At 37.3% G+C, this 18,724-nt stretch overlaps 1 long non-coding RNA gene across 2 annotated transcripts; it reads right to left on the bottom strand.

Annotated features, from left to right (window-relative positions):
* Positions 1-11,865: 11,865 nt before the first annotated feature.
* Positions 11,866-13,113, bottom strand: LOC136238657 (uncharacterized). 2 transcript variants are annotated; one of them, XR_010693134.1, is made up of 4 exons: positions 13,049-13,113; positions 12,949-12,990; positions 12,623-12,866; positions 11,866-12,571 (listed from the first exon to the last, which is right to left on the bottom strand). It is a non-coding gene; the product is annotated as an uncharacterized lncRNA (long non-coding RNA). The 2 variants fall into 2 exon arrangements; XR_010693135.1 differs by having other exon boundaries at positions 12,623-12,893; positions 12,949-13,078.
* Positions 13,114-18,724: the final 5,611 nt, after the last annotated feature.

Genomic DNA, 18,724 nt, shown 5'->3' on the forward strand with positions numbered 1-18,724 from the left:
ATAACACCAGCGTGGCAGCCAAGTTTGTCACTTTCTTCTGGTAGAAAATTATACAAATGTCTTAAAATCACGTGATTTTTCGTTGCAGCGGTTCGTAGGGTTCTTCGTATGTCACGATATTCACTCTCAACATTGTTCAAGTAGTCTATCATCAACTCAAAGTATTGGTGGTTTGATTTCATTGGTCAGTTTCTGGTGGCAGCACGATCTGTGCAGCTTTTTGGCGACAGACAAAATGTTTCCGGCTTCCCGGCTCTGGAGCACAGGACAAGCAGAGCAGCAACTGCGCCGTGGGTCAGCAATGACCAGTACTAGGTAAAGTACCTGCATGTGGAGTATGGTTATAATTGAAGCTTGTTAGCCATCTGGCTGAGCTATCTATATTCTGAATTTCAGCCACCTATATGGTTGTGCAGACGTTGGCGTATAATGACAAAAATTGTCTTTAAGCCTAAAGGCAAGATTTTATGCCAATCATTTCTTTAACCCTAAAGGCAAGATTTTATGCCAAGCTTGTCATTAAGTGCTTAATGACAAGCTTTTACGCCACTGTCATTGGCATAAAATGCATTGTGAAAGTACCTTTACAGGGAAGTATACTGTAAAGGGAAGATTTTACGCCAAGCAGTTTAAAACAAAGAATTCACATGACTATCCTTACTAATCACATGATGCCTGCCTAATATTACATAACTGTACCTGTAGGTATCCGTATTCTACCGTTTCATCATGCTTTCACTGCGGTTTCATTATATGCTTTATGTCCCTTTCCTTACTTTCTTATGCCACAGGAGATAAATCAGTGGATGATAACAGTGTGTAGAATAGGAATGCATGTGCTTTTATTAGAATAATTTTTGCAGCAGATCATGTGATCATTGCAACTGTCATGCCATAGATTGGAGATAAAATTTTAATACATGGAAAGAGTGTGTACTGAATAGTTGTCTTGAAAACACAGCTCTACAATCATTGTGATCAAGACCATAGCTCTAGGAATACAAATGTGTGCTTTTATTAGAGTTTCCAACACTGAAATTCCTATTCAATTGGTGAGAAGTTAAGTAGTGGTTGAATGCAAGCAAGATCTCGGATCCCAGCTGTTGTGGCTCCCTTGGCGCATGCCTAGAATTGCATGTTGCTTAGCAAGTCACCACTGGGTCTAGGATTCTTTTCTGTATCTTTCATCCTTGTAGCATAAGTAGTCAATTATTGGATTGACTCAATTACTGGAATGCACATTTCAATTATTGAATGGGAAACGGCAAAATTCCATGGTATAAAATAGTGGCATGATTGACAATATTTATGACCAGATTTGCAAAATGGGGTCTTTCACACACATCTGATTATATGATCTTAGCTTAGTGTTCAAGACAAATACAAAGCTGAATTTTTTTTCATCCATCAAGCTATGTTAGTGCTCACTGCTGTCCAAGTGCCAATCTGTAGTTATGAATTTCCAAAGTTCGTAAATTGGATGTGTATGGAAGACTCCCTTTCGCAAATCCGTCACATTTTAGCAATTTGTATCAACCCCCCCCCCTTCCAAAAGTGATGGTTACCACACAGAGTTTTGATCCATGTTTACATTTTTAAATGAATATCTTTGCTATGACTGACCCAATTAGAAATTAGAGTGTGTTAAAGGCTATTATACTACTTCTACTAATTACGTTTCATGATAAAGAAAATTGACAGTTAATGTATTTTCGTTATTATGGATTTGGAACCTTGCACCTTCAATGGTACTTGGTGCCTATCACTTTAAAGTCTGTGGCAGTCTAATATCTGTTTCTGCTTCAATGTTGATCACCAAACAATAAAGGAAACAAGCCAAGGCAAACATTAACTCCAGCATTCACTGAAAATACCATAATAAAACACAGCACAGCTACTGTCGAACTTGATGGTTGAACTGTTGAGACTAACTTGTGATTTAAGTGGATATAGCAGTTGTACTGAAAGCAGAGGTTAGTGAGAATATAGACCAGAATAATGTACTACCACCTAGTAAATTGATAAGATGAATAGTGTGCTACATTGGACTTCGAGCAAGCCTTTCATCACACTATGTAGCACTATCTATAAAAGCATCCAGGATATCAAGAATAAAGCAGAGGATTTAGCATTGGCAGGGAACTGGTTTCACTGTTAGTTGCTGTAAAACTATTAAATGACCATTGTGTATTGATCTATCAAACAATTTGTGTGCATTTTTACAAAAATAATTCATAACTCTTGTGTTACACAAGTTTACATGCTGAAAATTAAAGGAACTCATAGTTACATGGGAATTTTATCAAATTTTTGATGGCTTCAGAATTTTAGCCAGTGGTCAGATAATCTTCTGATATGTGAAACACAAATATATGTGAGCTCCGACAATTGTTACTGGGCCTGCGAAAATAGGGCATGTGAGCACATGATTTTTGCCTACTTTTTCAACCTTTGATCACTCATAACTTTGTACCATTGTGCTATGACAATGCAATTTTTAGCACTTAGTAAGCATTTAATAAGTTTTATGATGCAAGTTACAGAATACAAATATTCCTTTCCAGTAGTGAGATACAACTGGTACAGTGATCGGATGTAGTTTGTATCCACATGCCCTGTTTTTGCAGGCCCGGTCACAAATGAGTCATGGTGATGGTAACTGATTATTTTGTCTCCTCACCTTTTCAGCTGGTACTGGTCAAGGGAGGGAGCCATTGACATCAAACGTAGGGTACAGCAAAACCTGTACAATATCAAGTGGAATATGTTTGCCAAAATTTGTGTCTGAGGAACGTTTAAAGCAAAGGTAGTGTTTGCAGAAATAAGAGTGTTGAAAATTGATTGCTTACACTACCTTGTTTTTTACTCGCATGTAGGAAAGCATCCTTGTACAGGCTATGCCTTTTGGTTCCATCCTGTCATTTTGAAAAGCCATATAAACAAAGTAAATTACATAGTAGGTGCTATCCTACTAGAGACATGTAATAAGGCTATTATGCAGGCCTGTAAATAAAAGGAAGTCAGAAACATAGCTAATTGCTTAACAGGGAAATAGTACACAAACAAAACAAAACAAAAAAAACAAGTAAACATAATAGCTGCTTTTATGTAATTTCAAAATGATTCCAAAGATGTATAAATAGTGTAGAAAACATATATGACACATCAAGCTGAAACAATGGATTTATGTATATCTGCTGAAATGTATACAATAATAAAGAGTCAGTGAATGCTATTTCCTAACAATTGTTTATGCACCAGGGGCGGATCCAGACTTTTAAAAAGGGAGGTTCCACTTTGGAATTGCAACTTCAGCCTAGCTGTAAGTTGAATACCAAAAAAAAAAAGTCATCACCTACTGACAATGGATGCCCTCACCAACTATATTTCCTTATTTATAACTAGATACATAGCTTGCTATACCACTCCTCAAAAGACTACTGTGACTGCTCTATTAGATTATCTCGATTTGACAGCTCTATTAGAGTATCTCGAGTAAAAGAGGAAACTTTTGGTTAACAATGCATACAAATGTTAGCATACTGCTTTGGTGATAAACTACTAATCAATCATTAACAAAGTGATGGAAGTAAAATGCCCTATTCAAAAATCACAAGTTACTTCTGATTGACAAGTCACACATCTTTGTCAGGGAAATTAACTTCTGTCGTCTCGTCATCATCATAAAATCGGACTACCCATTTTCCTGTGATAAGGTTAACAGTTGACAGCCATCCTCTGTACCATACACGATCATGGTATCGAACTTTCTCTTCATGCCTCCCTCCATTATCAATTACCAAATTTTCTACCTGGTTTACTTTGACGCTTCTTAGTTCTTTTCTGCTGCTGGCTGTTGTCAAAATGCTGTTTCTTATTTGGTGGTCCCAAACTTGCTGCACTATCCTTACTGCCACATTGTCGTGCCTTTCTTTGACTGCAGCCTTCATTCGCTGTTCCTCAGATGCTTCTGATCAATAGGTTATTTTCGATCCACTGTCAGCTGCAATATACTACTGAGCAAAAACCTTATCTTCTTCATACAAAGACTGCATTGCACAAAACAAAGGTTTTTTCTGCTGTCACCACCCTTAGCTAAGGAATTGGCTCTTTCTACACCATTGGTGCTTCTTGGTGCACACCTGGAGCCATCTTCGTAAATGGTTTGCTCAACATTTGTAAATGGCTTTCTCTTGTCCACCATTCCACCCAATGCTTGGCACCTGACCAATCACAGCCAGAAACATTGTGATTTGCTCTTCAGAGAGTGGTATGCGAAGCTTTTCACTTGATGATTCCTGTGTCATGCAACACATCAAACAATTGTAGTACATGCTGCTTTCTGCTACAATCATTATATTCTTTGCAATTAAGCAGAAGGCTTCAACCGCTGCTCTTCTGTTTCCCTTTGAAACACTGCAGTACACCCTTACTGCTACTTTCTGGTAATATCTTGTCCAATGAACACTACAGCTTTTCAGTACCAGTTCAGCAGTTTCTTCACCAATCACTTCCCGCAATCCTTTGGATTTGGTATCACTCCAGTCAATTATGATTCCTTTAAGAGTTTCACCAACCTTAAAATGGGAATGCTCCTGATGACATGTATCAAACATTAACTTGAAAGCTAAACAATAAAATTCAGATGATTCCTTGTTACCTCTCTTGCAGGCCACAACTGCCCATTTTATTGTTGTATAGTCAAACACAGTGGCATTGAAAAGGTAAGTAAGCTCTGTGTTTTCATTATATGTTGTGTCAGTTTCAAGGAAGTCAGCTTCTGCCAATAGTTTGCACATCAATGGGCTCATTATAAACTGGTAGGTGATCGATGAAGAAATTGCACAACCCCTCATATAAGGCCTTCCAAGCTTCTTATATGCCTCTGACAATGCACTTGACCCTTCACTAGCAGCATTTTTACGATCCACTTTGTCAGCAATCTTTCCCGTTTCACCAACAACAGTTGATAAGACACATGTGTCTCATAAAATTTTCTTCCTGTGGTGATCAGTGTGATCATAACTACTGCCAGAAATATCAACTGAACCAGGACGATAACCTAATCCTTGACCACATTGTAACTGGCGAGAAGTCAAGTATGGATTGTCCTCTATAAGGCCAACTTGTTATAGTGGCCAGGTCCAGAAAATCCATTGATTTAATTTTTGTTAAGAGGGCCACCTCATCAATAAGGCCAGTGGCCACATACTGCAGGATCAAACTGATAAAGCTAACACAATATTCCCTTAATAAAGGGGCCAGCTGAACAGACAATCAACGTATCACTGCAAAAGTTGCTGCTCCTGAGTATCTGCCAAATCTATGACAATAGTTTAGAAATGTGCTTCATGCTTTTAGCCACCATTGTGCCTCAAGTAATGAATAATCCTAATGATGAAACTTGTAGTATATGTATATAGCTGTTACAGCAACTATAGCCAGGTGTTGATTTGTTGAAAGCCTTGATAATAAAGGCCACTTGTTTATGGCTGGATTAATGAGGTTTCATTAATAAGTCCACCTCACGAATAGGGCCACTTATTGTGGGTCCCAAAGCTGGCCCTATTAACAAGATTTCACTGTACTTAAGTAAACTGAACAGTAGAACTCTATGTAGCTATATAGCTAAGCCATGTAATGTACATATCCCTATGACAATTTACCACACAGGTGCAAACTGTATGTAGTCTCATACCTGTTCTATCACATGCTGGTACATGTGCAGAGTTTTGCATCAGGCAAAAGAATGAAGCATCATTAGTGATGCACTGATTAATCGGTGAATACTCAGACATCCATGTATCGGCCACATTTCTGCATTATACTTTTAGCTGATTACTTAGCCAATTAATTTTACAGACCTGGATAATACTGTTTTCTTAACAATATGTGTTTTAAAATCACAATTTTACCTAATATAAATGGAATTTTAGTAAACATAAATATCGGATCGGTAATCAGTATCTGCCACTATATATGTGAATTTCAGTATCGGCTAATTGACAAAATCTTTTATCAGTGCATCACTAAGCATCATATTGTTTTTTTGAATGCTGTTCTATGGTCCACACTATGGATGGTAACAGTAAACAACTACAGTCCATATTAGCAGTATATCATTACCACAATGGGACTGATCCATGTAGATACTTAACATACCACAATCTACAAACAACCTATAGTTTTCTACATGAGATTATAACTAACTGACAATGAAATGAATTTGTACTTGTACCTGCCATGTGTTGTAGGATTCTTCAGTGGATAAACAACCCTGAAGGAATAATGTAATAATCACCAAGGCAGAGCTGAGGTGATTATTACATCATTCCTGAGGGGTGTCTATCCACTGAAGAATCCTAACAATGCATGTCTTAGTAATCTAGACAATGGCCAGTGTTTATAGCTGAAAGAATGCAATTTGTTTGTCATGTTTGTGGCTATAGGTGTTCATTCAGTAAGAAACTAAATGAAAGCCCTGCATACTTTGCAATTATCAAAGTATTCTATGCATGCCTTTGTCTAATAACTCAAATCAATCCTGTTACAAGTAGATAAACAGTGATAGCTTTTTACTAGCAATATTTTGCCAAAAAATTGAGCAACACCCATACTACACCTGTACCAATATCACGAAGTCTAGACCAATAATATTTTGTAAACAACAGCTGCTAAAGGTGGCTGTGTAATTGTTTACAAGCTGTTAAAAAATTTTAGTTACAGCTCAGTAGTATCGGCAATAAATATCACACATCAAATTGGCCATAAAATGTGGTATCATTACAACCGTAGACCTAGCAAAGAACAGTTGCTATAGTGATATTAGTAGCTTACCATTGAAACACTAGAATCTGCAAAGGTGTCTAATGTTTCATCGTTGCAAAGACTAGCCTTCTATTGGAGTTCATTACCAAAGGATGCACCACACCAGCAAGGAGCTAAATACTTAACTGGAAATTGAAACTGTGTGAAACTCGCTTTGGGTGTTTATGCCACAGAAAATTACACTGGTTGCAGCTGGTCTCACAGCAGTCACTGGAGTACACCAATTCACTGTCTCTGCTACAGCTAATGTTTCTTTATCCAGGTTTACAATGTTTATAATACAAATTAGCTTTTAGACAACTGTGTAATCACTAAAAAGCACCTTGTATACAGGGGCGGATCCAAAGTCTGGAAAGAGGGGGGCACCTTGCTGAAAAAAGTTAAAGAGGAAATAAAAAAAGGTCACAACAATAATAGCTAGTTATCCTTTACTAAATATATTATATCGCGTATGTTATGTAAAATAAAATCCTATTTATAGCTTTATAAGTAAGCTGCACTGCCTCATGAACATTGTGACTGCTTTATTAGAGTAATTGACTGCTCTATTAGAGTATCTTGATCTTGTATGCAATTTCTTGAAGATAGGGGGGGCATTTTCCCCAAATGCCCCATCCTGGATCCACCATTGGTATATCGGTTTTGTTTTTCGACTCCAGCTTCTTCGCACACAGCGTGAAGCATTGTGCCAAAAAATGACGCATGCGCACAATTGTTTGTTCTATTTAAAGATCGCCTCAGCTACTAAACTCTTTTTATTACAATAGAACGAAAGTGCTATCTGGAGGAAGCAGTTAAAGAAAGGCTACTAGTACAAATCATTATTCATTGATGTACGGCGGCGCCCGCCCCTCGGCAGCACATTTGTAGTGAGCAGTGAAAGCATGATGAAACAGTAGAATACGGATACTTACAGGTACAGTTATGTAATATTAGGTAGGCATCATGTGATTAGTAAGGATAGTCACATAAATTCTTGTTTTTAATTGCTTGTCGTAAAATCTTCCCTTTATAGTGCACTTCCCTGTAAAGTTACTTTCGCAATGCATTTTATGCCAGTGACAGTGGCGTAAAAGCTTGTCATTAAGTACTTAATGGCAAGCTTGGCGTAAAATCTTTTCTTTAGGGTTAAAGAAATGATTGGCGTAAAATCTTGTCTTTAAGCATAAAGACAATATTTGTCATTATACGCCAATGTATGTATGACCACCTATATGCTGAAATTCGGCCAAAACGATGCAATTTTTGCAAACAAATACCGGAATAGTAGATACATCAGTGAGATAGTCTCCAACAGCAAGGATACGAAGCTTATAAACACCTAACAATATGGCTTTCTCGCCCAGTAAACGCATAGAGAAATCCAATGCATGAACTCTCTAGCACTCAACAAACTAAGAAGCTGTGTTATCTAGCAATGGTAGCTACGTCCTATCTTAGAGTATGCATCAACTGTCTGGTCTCCACACACTAACAGTAACATCTACAAGTTAGAAATGGTCCAACGAAGAGCTGCAAGGTTTATTACAAACAATTATTCACCCTGGGCTAGTGTAACTGAGATACTAGATCACCTGAATCTACCAACTCTTGAACAGCGACGGAACAATTTGAAGCTAGTTACGATGTATAAAATAGTGCATAGACAAGTTCACATCGATAATAGAAACTATTTAATCCCAACAGCAAGCCAAACACGAGGTCACGATCAACGATTTTTGCAGCTACACTCCAGAATTGACTCTTTATTATTATTATTATTTATTATTATTATTAATGGACAAAAATTGCTTGGCAGTACAAGACTGTCAAGCTAGGCCGCAGGCCTTTGAGAGTGCCCATATCTTGTTGTTCTCCATAAATCATCAAGATTCTTCTTAAACAATGCCATGGTTGGTGCAGAAATAACATCTGCAGGAAGAGAATTCCACAAATTAACTACTCTGTTGGTCAAAAAATTATGCCTCACTAGCAGCCGAGATCGAAATTTAATGAGTTTACAGTGGTGACCTCTGGTGGTATCCGTATTACTCAAAGTGAAAAATGAGGTAGGGTTGATGTCATAGTAACCATTCAATATCTTGTAGGTCTCAATTAGATCTCCCCTTTGACGTCTACAATACAGTGAATATAAACCAAGTCTCTCTAGACGAGTTTCGTATGGTAAATCAAATAAACTAGGTAATAACTTGGTGGCAAGTCTCTGTACTTTCTCTAGGAGATCAATATCTTTCGCCAAGTAAGGGCTCCAGACCTGGATGCAATACTCCAAGTGAGGTCTGACATACATTTTGTACAAAAAAGTCAACAAGTCAACAGAAAAAAGTTTGAAGGACCTTCTTAGCAAACCAAGAACTTGCATAGCTTTTGCTGCAGCCTTACGACACTGTAGAGATGGTTTCAAGTCTTCAGTGCACCAAATACCAAGATTTTTTTCTTCTTGCACTTCTGTGATTTCAAAGGGTAAGTTGGTGGAACTGTCCAGCATAGAGTAGGTGAACGGAGCAAAGTTACCAATCCGCATCAGCTTACATTTAACTATATTGAACCGAAGCAACCACGTGTGAGACCACTGTAACAATCGGTCAACATCACTTTGCAGCCTAAGGTGATCGTCAAAGCTCTGAATAACAGAATAAATTTTTGTATCATCAGCAAACATTCTTACATTACTTTCAATAAGGTCTGGGATGTCATTAACATATAATATAAACAACAAGGGCCCTAAAACAGACCCCTGGGGGACTCCACTCACCACCTGAACCCAAGACGACAAGTGACCATTCAACACAACTCTCTGGAAGTGGTTGGAAAGAAAGTTTGATAGCCACAAAGACAAATTACCATGAACACCAAATGCTTCCAACTTGGAGATCAATCTATGATGAGGTACAGAATCAAATGCCTTACTGTAGTCTAGAAATATGACATCATTGCCAAATCCTTGATCCAAAGCAGAAGTCCACTCTTCAAAAGTTGATAACAAGTTAGTAAAACAGGACTTCCTGTTAACAAAACCGTGTTGCTCACCATTAAGTATGCCTTGCCCATCAAGAAAGGTTACCAATTCAGAACGTATAATAGATTCCAGGATCTTAACAACTAAAGATGTCAAACTAATTGGCCTGTAGTTGGAAGCTTGGTTTCTTTGACCCTTTTTAAAAACAGGAACAACGTGTGCCTGTTTCCATTCATCAGGGAGGACACCACTAGATAAGGATTGAGAATACAGAATGGTTAAAGGTACATAAAGTGTGTTAGCACAAGCTTTTAAGACGTAAGAATGTATACCATCTGGGCCAGGAGCTTTGTTAACCTTGAGCTCAAGTAGCTTCTGAAGAACTGTTGACTCTGTTATGTCAATATCACAAATACTATCTTCAGATACAAAGGAGGGAACAGGCATACTAGATAAATTTTCTTTAGTAAATGTTGACTCAAAGAATTGGTTTAGGGTTTCAGTCACCTCCTGATCATCAGCAGTGAGAGAACCATCACTCTTTATCAATGTACCAATACTAGGTCTAATCTTCTGTTTAGACTTGATGCAACTGTACACCGCTTTTGGATTAGAACGTAGTTTGTCTAACAGGGACCGTTCATAAGAATAAGACTCTTACCTTTACTCTTATTACCCCTCTACAATTAAATTATGGAATAACCTATCTAGCAGTACTGTGGAATCACCTACCTTAAGCACATTTAAACAATGTATTAATTATAGCTAAGTACAATCACTACAATTTATTCTTAATTTAATCTGTTGTACTATATACTCCATATGGAAGTTTCTGTACAGCAAACAAATAGTATTATTATTATGAAATAGGCACTCACGTGATCGAAATTCAAATCGCGGAGATACCCATGAAATCGCTTTCATTTCTGAATAGGGACCACGCAGTGTGCTCCTTTTGTAAATACTTCTGCTAATTGTTCGCTCAGGCGTGGTCTGGGACGCTGTTGTGATGGCATCATAGGGAGAGTCTTAGACTGCTGGGCTAATCGAGATGCTAGACGTAATGCACACAAACTGATTGTCACTTGATTCCAAGTGATTTTAAGGTTATTGGAATAGATCATGGTTGTATTTTCCGAGATTTGAATATAGATCACGTGAGTGCCTATTTCGTGCATTGGATTGCTCTATGCGTTGACTGGGCGAGATAGCCGCATTGTTAGGTGTTTATAGGCTTTGTATCCTTGCTGTTGGAGACTATCTCACTGATGTATCAGCCATTCTGGTATTTGTTTGCACAAATCGCGTCGTTTTGGCCGAATTTCAGCATATAGGTGGCTCAGCCAGATGGCTAACAAGCTTCAATTATAACCATACTCTGCATGCAGGTACTTTACCTAGTACTGGTCATTGCTGACCCACGGCGCAGTTGCTGCTCTGCTTGTCCTGTGCTCCAGAGGAAGAAACATTTTGTCTGTCGCCAAAAAGCTGCACAGATCGTGCTGCCACCAGAAACTGACCAATAAAATCAAACCACTATTATTTTGAGTTGATGATAGACTACTTGGACAATGTTTGAAAGTGAATATCGTGGCATACAAAGAATCCTACGAACTGCTGCAACGAAAAATCACGTGGTTTTAAGACATTTGTATCATTCTCTACCAGAAGAAAGTGACAAACTTGGCTGCCACGCTGGTGTTATTCAAGTTACACTTAGCCTAACACATGACAATAGTTAGGTACTGAGTTGATTGGAGGATATCGATTTTTCGCGTTGCAGACCCTACATACGTACACAGGAAAAGTTACTGATAAATAATATGCAAGATTTTACAACAAATATGTCTATCCACATACTCTATGGAATTGTTGGCCAATTGAATACACTATAGCAAGTAATATCACCTAAGGAATCTATTGTGATACTTATTGTAGAATTGTTTATAGAATTTGCAATGCATTTTTCTGTGAATCTTATCACAAATCATCTGACAAACTTATTGTATTTCCTTTGTTAAATTTTCTGTAAAACCATTGAAGAATTTCCCATTGCAGTTTTACTACTAATTTTGTTATAAATTTTCATGACACAAAAAACTTACAAAAATACAACCAAAACTAAAAGCATACAGTAATACAACATGTCCTGCATCAGTACATAGCTATAGTCCTGTCCTTTAGTAATCATATGTTCTGTCTGTTAAGTGATCAACAAATGTTCCATCTATTTAGTGACAAATGTTCCGTCTGTTTAGTGATCAACAAATGTTCCGTCTGTTTAGAGATCACCAAAATAATGTTCCATTTGTTTAGTGATCAACAAATTTCCATCTGTTTAGTATTCAACAAATGTTCCATCTGTTTAGTGATTAGCAAATGTTCTGTCTGTTTAGTGATCAACAAATTTCCATCTGTTTAGTGTTCAACAAATGTTCCGTCTATATAGTGTTCAACAAATTTCTGTCCATTTAGTGTTCAACAAATGTTCTGTCTGTTTAGTAATCAACAAATGTTCCATCTGCTTAGTGATCAACAAATTTAGTAAAATTATGTTCCGTCTGTTTAGTGATCATCAACAAATGTTCCATCTGTGAAGAGATCAACAAGCGTTCCGCCTGTTTAGTAAACATCAACAAATGTTTTGTCTGTTTAGTAGTCAACAATGTTCCATCTGGATCATCCGAAGAATTCTCCACATACAAATCCCTATTGTTACAAATGTGTGGCTCGAATAAAAAATCTTCAGCAAATTGGCCATAGCCTCAGAAATATAGCTCTTCCCTGCAGTATAATAATATAATCAGCTGTGCATATAATTAAATAATAACTCACAAAGTTTAGACAACCATTATTCGTGCTGAAATCCTTCCATTGTTCTAGATTTTTTATTCAGAACACTCATTTGGGTATAAATTATTAATTGACGGAGACTCCTTCAATGGAACATCAACAAATTAATTGACGGAGACTCCTTCGATGGAACATCTACACACTTCAATAGTTTCAAATACACTCCAGATCAAAGCATTCTTCTGGTTTTTGTACACCCACACCAAACAGATTTTATTTTGACTCACTGCAATGACCATAGATACTATAGTATCTATGCAATGACATACTATGCATACACAATAATAGGAACTGATGTGCTCGCTTACCAGATGAAGTGGATCCTTAAGTTGGTTAGCCAACACTACAACCTAAAATTTTTACATTCTACAACCATACAAGTTAGGCATTAGCTAGCTATCACCTCACCTGTTGTGTTACTTCAATGGCAGCTATTCTATAGGGTTACCATTAACAATAAATTTTCAGTTATACAAATGAAAGTGCATGTATGCATAAAAATTAGATTGAATTGCATCGTTCAGTCACAATTGCAACTTACCTCTCTAAAGTGCCGCCCGGCCAGTTTTATCCCGTCTGGCATCACTGAAGAACTATAACATCTCCTTTATTTATGCCATCAAAACGTCCAGACTTAAAAGAATACCCTCGTGAAGTTTAGGCCTTCTCTCAAACATCCTGCACAACGTCCACGTCTTCATCAGTTTGAACTGAGTTCCCGCCGTTTCCATCACGTGGTTACTGTCATGGTGACGATCACGTGAACTGCTCGACTCTCGGAAGTTCGTCGTTCTGGAAGCCTTTGGTGATGGTTTATGCAAACAGCAAGATGTTTTCAGTCCGTGCAGAGACATTTCAGAGTGTTTGGAAATGAAAACAGGAAGAAGTTTCACAAAAATACATCTCGGAATACATGTATGCTCTGTGCGCATGCGTACAGATCATCTATGTCTATGACATGATTATTTATTGTAGATGAGGCAAGTGGACATGGTGTGTGTAGGGATCACATCACTACAATACTAACACTAATAGAAAGTACTTTTACACGAGTCTTTATCACCATTCTAAGACTGACGATTTGGAGAACCAAGGAATCAACCATGCAACATAACCAGTCAGTATGCCATACCATAGGTAGCATATAATATCCATGGCCATACTTGACAGCAATATGAAGTTGACTATGGTGTGGACAAAAGCCAACAATTGTAGCTAATGGTGATGGTACCTGATCAAACAATCATGTTTTGTGTGCATACTTATACACTCTCATGATTGCATTCAGTTGTTCATTCAATGCAATGCCATGCACATATGCTAGAATCATGTTACTTTCTATAAAAGCTGATGCTTTTTGGAATATACTCATATTGGGATTTGAATGGAAGGTTGAATATTTACCATCTTGTGAAGTTTCAGAACACTGGTGTATAAAGCCAGGAAGTTCAGTTTTCGGTTGGTGACTCTGTCCACATGCAGTAGCATGCACATTGTTTAGTGATCATTTACTTTGGATTGGATCGTGCATGGCAGCTTATACAAAGGTGCTTTGCTGCTGTTGATTCATCATAGCCCTATACTGAAATCAAGTCCACGATGATTTGCATACTACCACAGTCCATGCAAGTTAGATGAACTACTATAATAAATAATTATATGATTATAGCTCTGTGTGTGTTGATGTTGTAAAGATAATTAATATTCAAAGCCTCATGATCAGATGAACACATACATGCGGTAATAGAATTCTACAAAGCATTTTACAATGCACTAAAATTCACTGAAATAAAGTACACTATTTTATAGTCATTATATCACTATTTGTAAAGTGAGAATACATTGTGGAATTACTCGCAATATTCTTTTGTCATAATTCCACAATGAAATATCATGTAGTATTTTATACTATATTCCCCAGTACTGTTTAATGTCCTGTGAAATTGTTTGCACTATATTACTGTGGTTTGTTTCAGTAAAATGTTATGCATAATTCTACTGAGTGTTTTATAGCACAGAAAAATGATCTGCAAAACACTACATACTATTCCTCAGATACTTTTCCTGTGGTACATGGGTGCATAGTACATTTTGTTATCCACTTACTTCTCACATGATTTAATGAGAGAGATATTAAACAGCACAGAGAAACAGCTATAGGTAAAATGTCAATTTTCTAATTTATACAGGCCAATAGCTACATAATATTAAAGGTAGTGGTTACTGAACCGAAAGGTTTTTTATTTTCGCGAGCATTCGACTTTAGGGGACGCGAGTAGTAACATTAGTGTTAGGGTTATAATAGGCTTGGGTTCAGCTTTGGTTTCTTCTTCACCGTTAGGCTACGTTCTTCTTACTGTATTATAGTGAGACTACTACGTGAGTAGCATTTATAAGGTAGAAAAGTAGGGGTAGTGGGTAGCTAGCAGCAGTAGCATAGTGGTATAAGCCCACTGCCTACAGTTTCAATAGTCCAGGGTTTAAGCCCCCGTTGAGTTTTGTGTTTTTTTTTTTCATTTAGTGACCCTTTTTTTGTCTAAGTTTTACTGTCAGTTCAATTCTGATGGTCCAATCCATTCTTTATACACAAGGAGTTCGCTGTCAGTGATTGCATATAATATGTTTCTACACTAGAACCAACTATGAGAGACCCAGCTCATGCATGTATCTAGGGTAAAGTAAAAGTGGATGTGGCTTCATGCATGCAGGCTCCTATAATATATGAATGTATTTTATTTGCAAGTGAATGTCCATACAAACACTTGTATAGCTAGTGGAATTCTGATCCCTAGTGACTATAGATTTTCAGTGCTGTGAGAAATAGGATGCATGTGTTTATCACTAGGCCCAATTCTAATGGAACGAAAACATTCAGTTCTCGGTAAAGTAATACATGTAGATATAGGGCTGTACAAAAGTTTTGACTCCTTTGTTGCCATTGAAATACATAGACTTAGAAAGTTGCTGCATGGGAAGTCACTTATAGTCATTACATGATCCAGACCATGTATTTCTCAAAGCTGTACCATACATGAGCACTGCATACCACATATTGACTACATGGTACATTAACAGTGCCATATATCCTCCCATCATCCAGGGAATACCATGCATAATTATATACTGTACATGTGTAGATATTGTTTATGCATGCATGGATATATGTATCAAAACATGTTATGTATCTTATTTGTTAAAATTAATAGTTACACCGGTGAACACCGCAATTAAACCTGTAAGTCATTTTGTATAGTTCCTTATAGTGTAATCTGATACATTCTCGTCTGATAGTATACACACACGTGCGCGCATGCACACACACCAGTAGTTTCTTCTCTCACTTGCTCTTGGACTCAATAATATTGTGTGCTATGCAGTGAATCCAAATATCAATTGTAAAAGCTTAATGATCAATATAACTCAACAACTGAAGAAGACAAAGCTGGTAGCCAGCTCCAGCTTATTTATACGATCACACACTAAAGTCAAGGTTACATCATCATGTACAACTAACAATAAACAAATTAACAGTTCTAATTATCCATAAGAATTAACAACAGTTCATAATGTATTACATATATACTGGCACCATTAAAAAAGTTTAAAAACAAAGTTGTAAAGAAGTATCTTGTGTTCTAGTTGCTATTGAAAACACTGTGTTGTGAATAGTAAATGATAACTTTTATCACATTTACTTGTAAGATATCACTTGTTTTCAGTGGTATCTATAGCAAACATAACGTTACCATGTTGCTGTTATCATATCCACAACACCCATGATGTTATCACAATTATTTGATGTGTGTTTATTATAACATTAAGTTTGTCATCCAGCACGTGGTTGGAATTTTATTCTGTATAGACCACACATGAAAGAGACTTATATCATGACTACATGGATTAACACCAAAACTGATACGTTTATACCATACAGCTAATAGCTAGTCACTAGATGAACACAGGTTGAGATGTTTAACAAGTAAAAATTGTATAATAAGTGTATCTGTAACAATTAAATTTACACCATAAAAGAACAATATGGGGGGATTATCATGGCAATGAAGTGTGACACGTTCATAGCTACATGATCAGTCATACAGTCCATCAGTGGCACTAATAATAAACATGCATCACCAGAAAACATTGTAAACCACATGCTTTATATGTAATTGTACAGCCACACATAGTATTATTAAGAACTGGCCAATGTAAAACAAACTATCATCAAAAGGATATAATGGATGATTTGAACGTAGCTATGTCATGACTCATTGATAACAATGTTCAATCATGTTAAAACAGATGTAGCTATGCACAGCATGTAAATCTTTATTAGTATTCCAAATTATATATTTTAGTATGTGTGTAACAGGAAGGCATATGTGACCGGATTTGCAAAAAGGGGTCTTCCATGCACATCTAAATCACCAAATTTGATAATTCATAACTTCAGATTAGAAAAAGCTATTGACTTGAAGTTTGGTCAGTAGTAAGTGTAATTGTTATAGAAATTATCAGTTTTTATGTGTATTTTGAATACTTAGCCTTCCAAGTTCTAAGAGTGGTTAAGGGTCTTGAAACCCTTTGGTTGGCTAAGGGGAATCTTCTCTTCCAACCAACTGAAGAGTAGATTTAGAGCAATATTGCAAGTCAGTGTTAATTCCTTAAAGTGTAGGTATACAAAAATGAGAATTATCTTTAGCCATACTGAACCCAGATTGAATTCCTTAGCTATATACTTCTCTCGAGTTACCTTTGTCACCATGCCAAGTCTTCTCTAAGTTGTTGCTTGTATACATAACTAGCTATTTTTATCTGTTTAGGAGATTGTAACACGTTGCCTAAATCACCTTGACTGTCATTGACTTGACTGTCAACTCTTGTTTTAATGAATTGCCTCCACTTGAGGCATCACAACATTTAATAGTTAGGGCTTCCAAAAGTTGTCCCACCTCCTCCTTCTCCTCCATACCTGATCAGTTATCCCCCCCCAATCACAATAACGACTGCCCCTGCAGGGTAGTTTGGTAATCAGCACACTCATGATTAGTTCCAGAGTGTTTTCAGCCAAATTTTAAATTTTATACACTTGAATTCTGCCATGCATGTCAATTAAGGCAAGGGGGTGTCACTCAGGCTCTTGCTGTAGGTAAATCTGTGACTGCGGTCAAACTCTAAGTCAACGGTCAAGGCCACAAAATAGCTCTTACATTGGGTCAAGACGATACGGAAGGTTTGCAACCCACAATCAAAAACTATACGTAGCTATTATCAAGTTTACAGAATTATACGTTACTCACAAGAAGTAAGGATCTCCAAAAAGATGTTTTAAAGCTCCAACAGGCATTTCGCCATAATTATAATGATTTTTCTCTCCCAGCTGCTGGTAGCATGCACTAAGAAAGTATTATACTAGGTCACAAGTGCAGGTGCGTATAGGAAAATAGAGAAATAAGTGGAGGTCAAAAGTTTGACAAGAAACGCTCAAGTCACAGATCAAAGATGATAAATCACAAGGTGAAAATTTCCCCATGGCAAGACTTTGACTGTGGTCGCAGATCTACCTACAGCGTGAGCCGACGTGACACCCCCTTGTAAGGTCAGGCAAAGTAGATCACCGGTTCCTCATCAGCCACTCTTTTGATGTGGATGGGCGGTCATATTTGTGTAGGCTATCGCACAAACTGAGGTCTCTAAAATAGCGAAGATACCGTGGATTTTGGCGTTCGTACGGCTCTGGTCACTGCCAATAATGGTGGCTTCCTGATCGAATTAGTGTTAACACAACTCACTGGTAGGCTTCCTAGATGAATACAATCATCTTTATTATCCAGTGATGTTTTCTTCACACTCTAGTGTGAAGAAAACATACAAAAAAGGGTATCTATTAATGACCAAACTTCAAAGCATACTATGGGTATCATAGTCTAATATTGGAGGAAGTACCCAAATCACAGGTTATCTGTCTCTGTAATGAGTATCAAAGGCCTTCTCAAAGCTAATGCTTGTTTACACTTTACCACCTTTCTAGAGCAGGAAGAAATGTTTTCTTTGTCTAAATGACGGCTAGTCTGTCTCAGCGTT

The sequence above is a fragment of the Dysidea avara genome, chromosome 11 (genome assembly GCF_963678975.1).
Source record: "Dysidea avara chromosome 11, odDysAvar1.4, whole genome shotgun sequence".
Lineage (NCBI taxonomy): Eukaryota > Metazoa > Porifera > Demospongiae > Dictyoceratida > Dysideidae > Dysidea > Dysidea avara.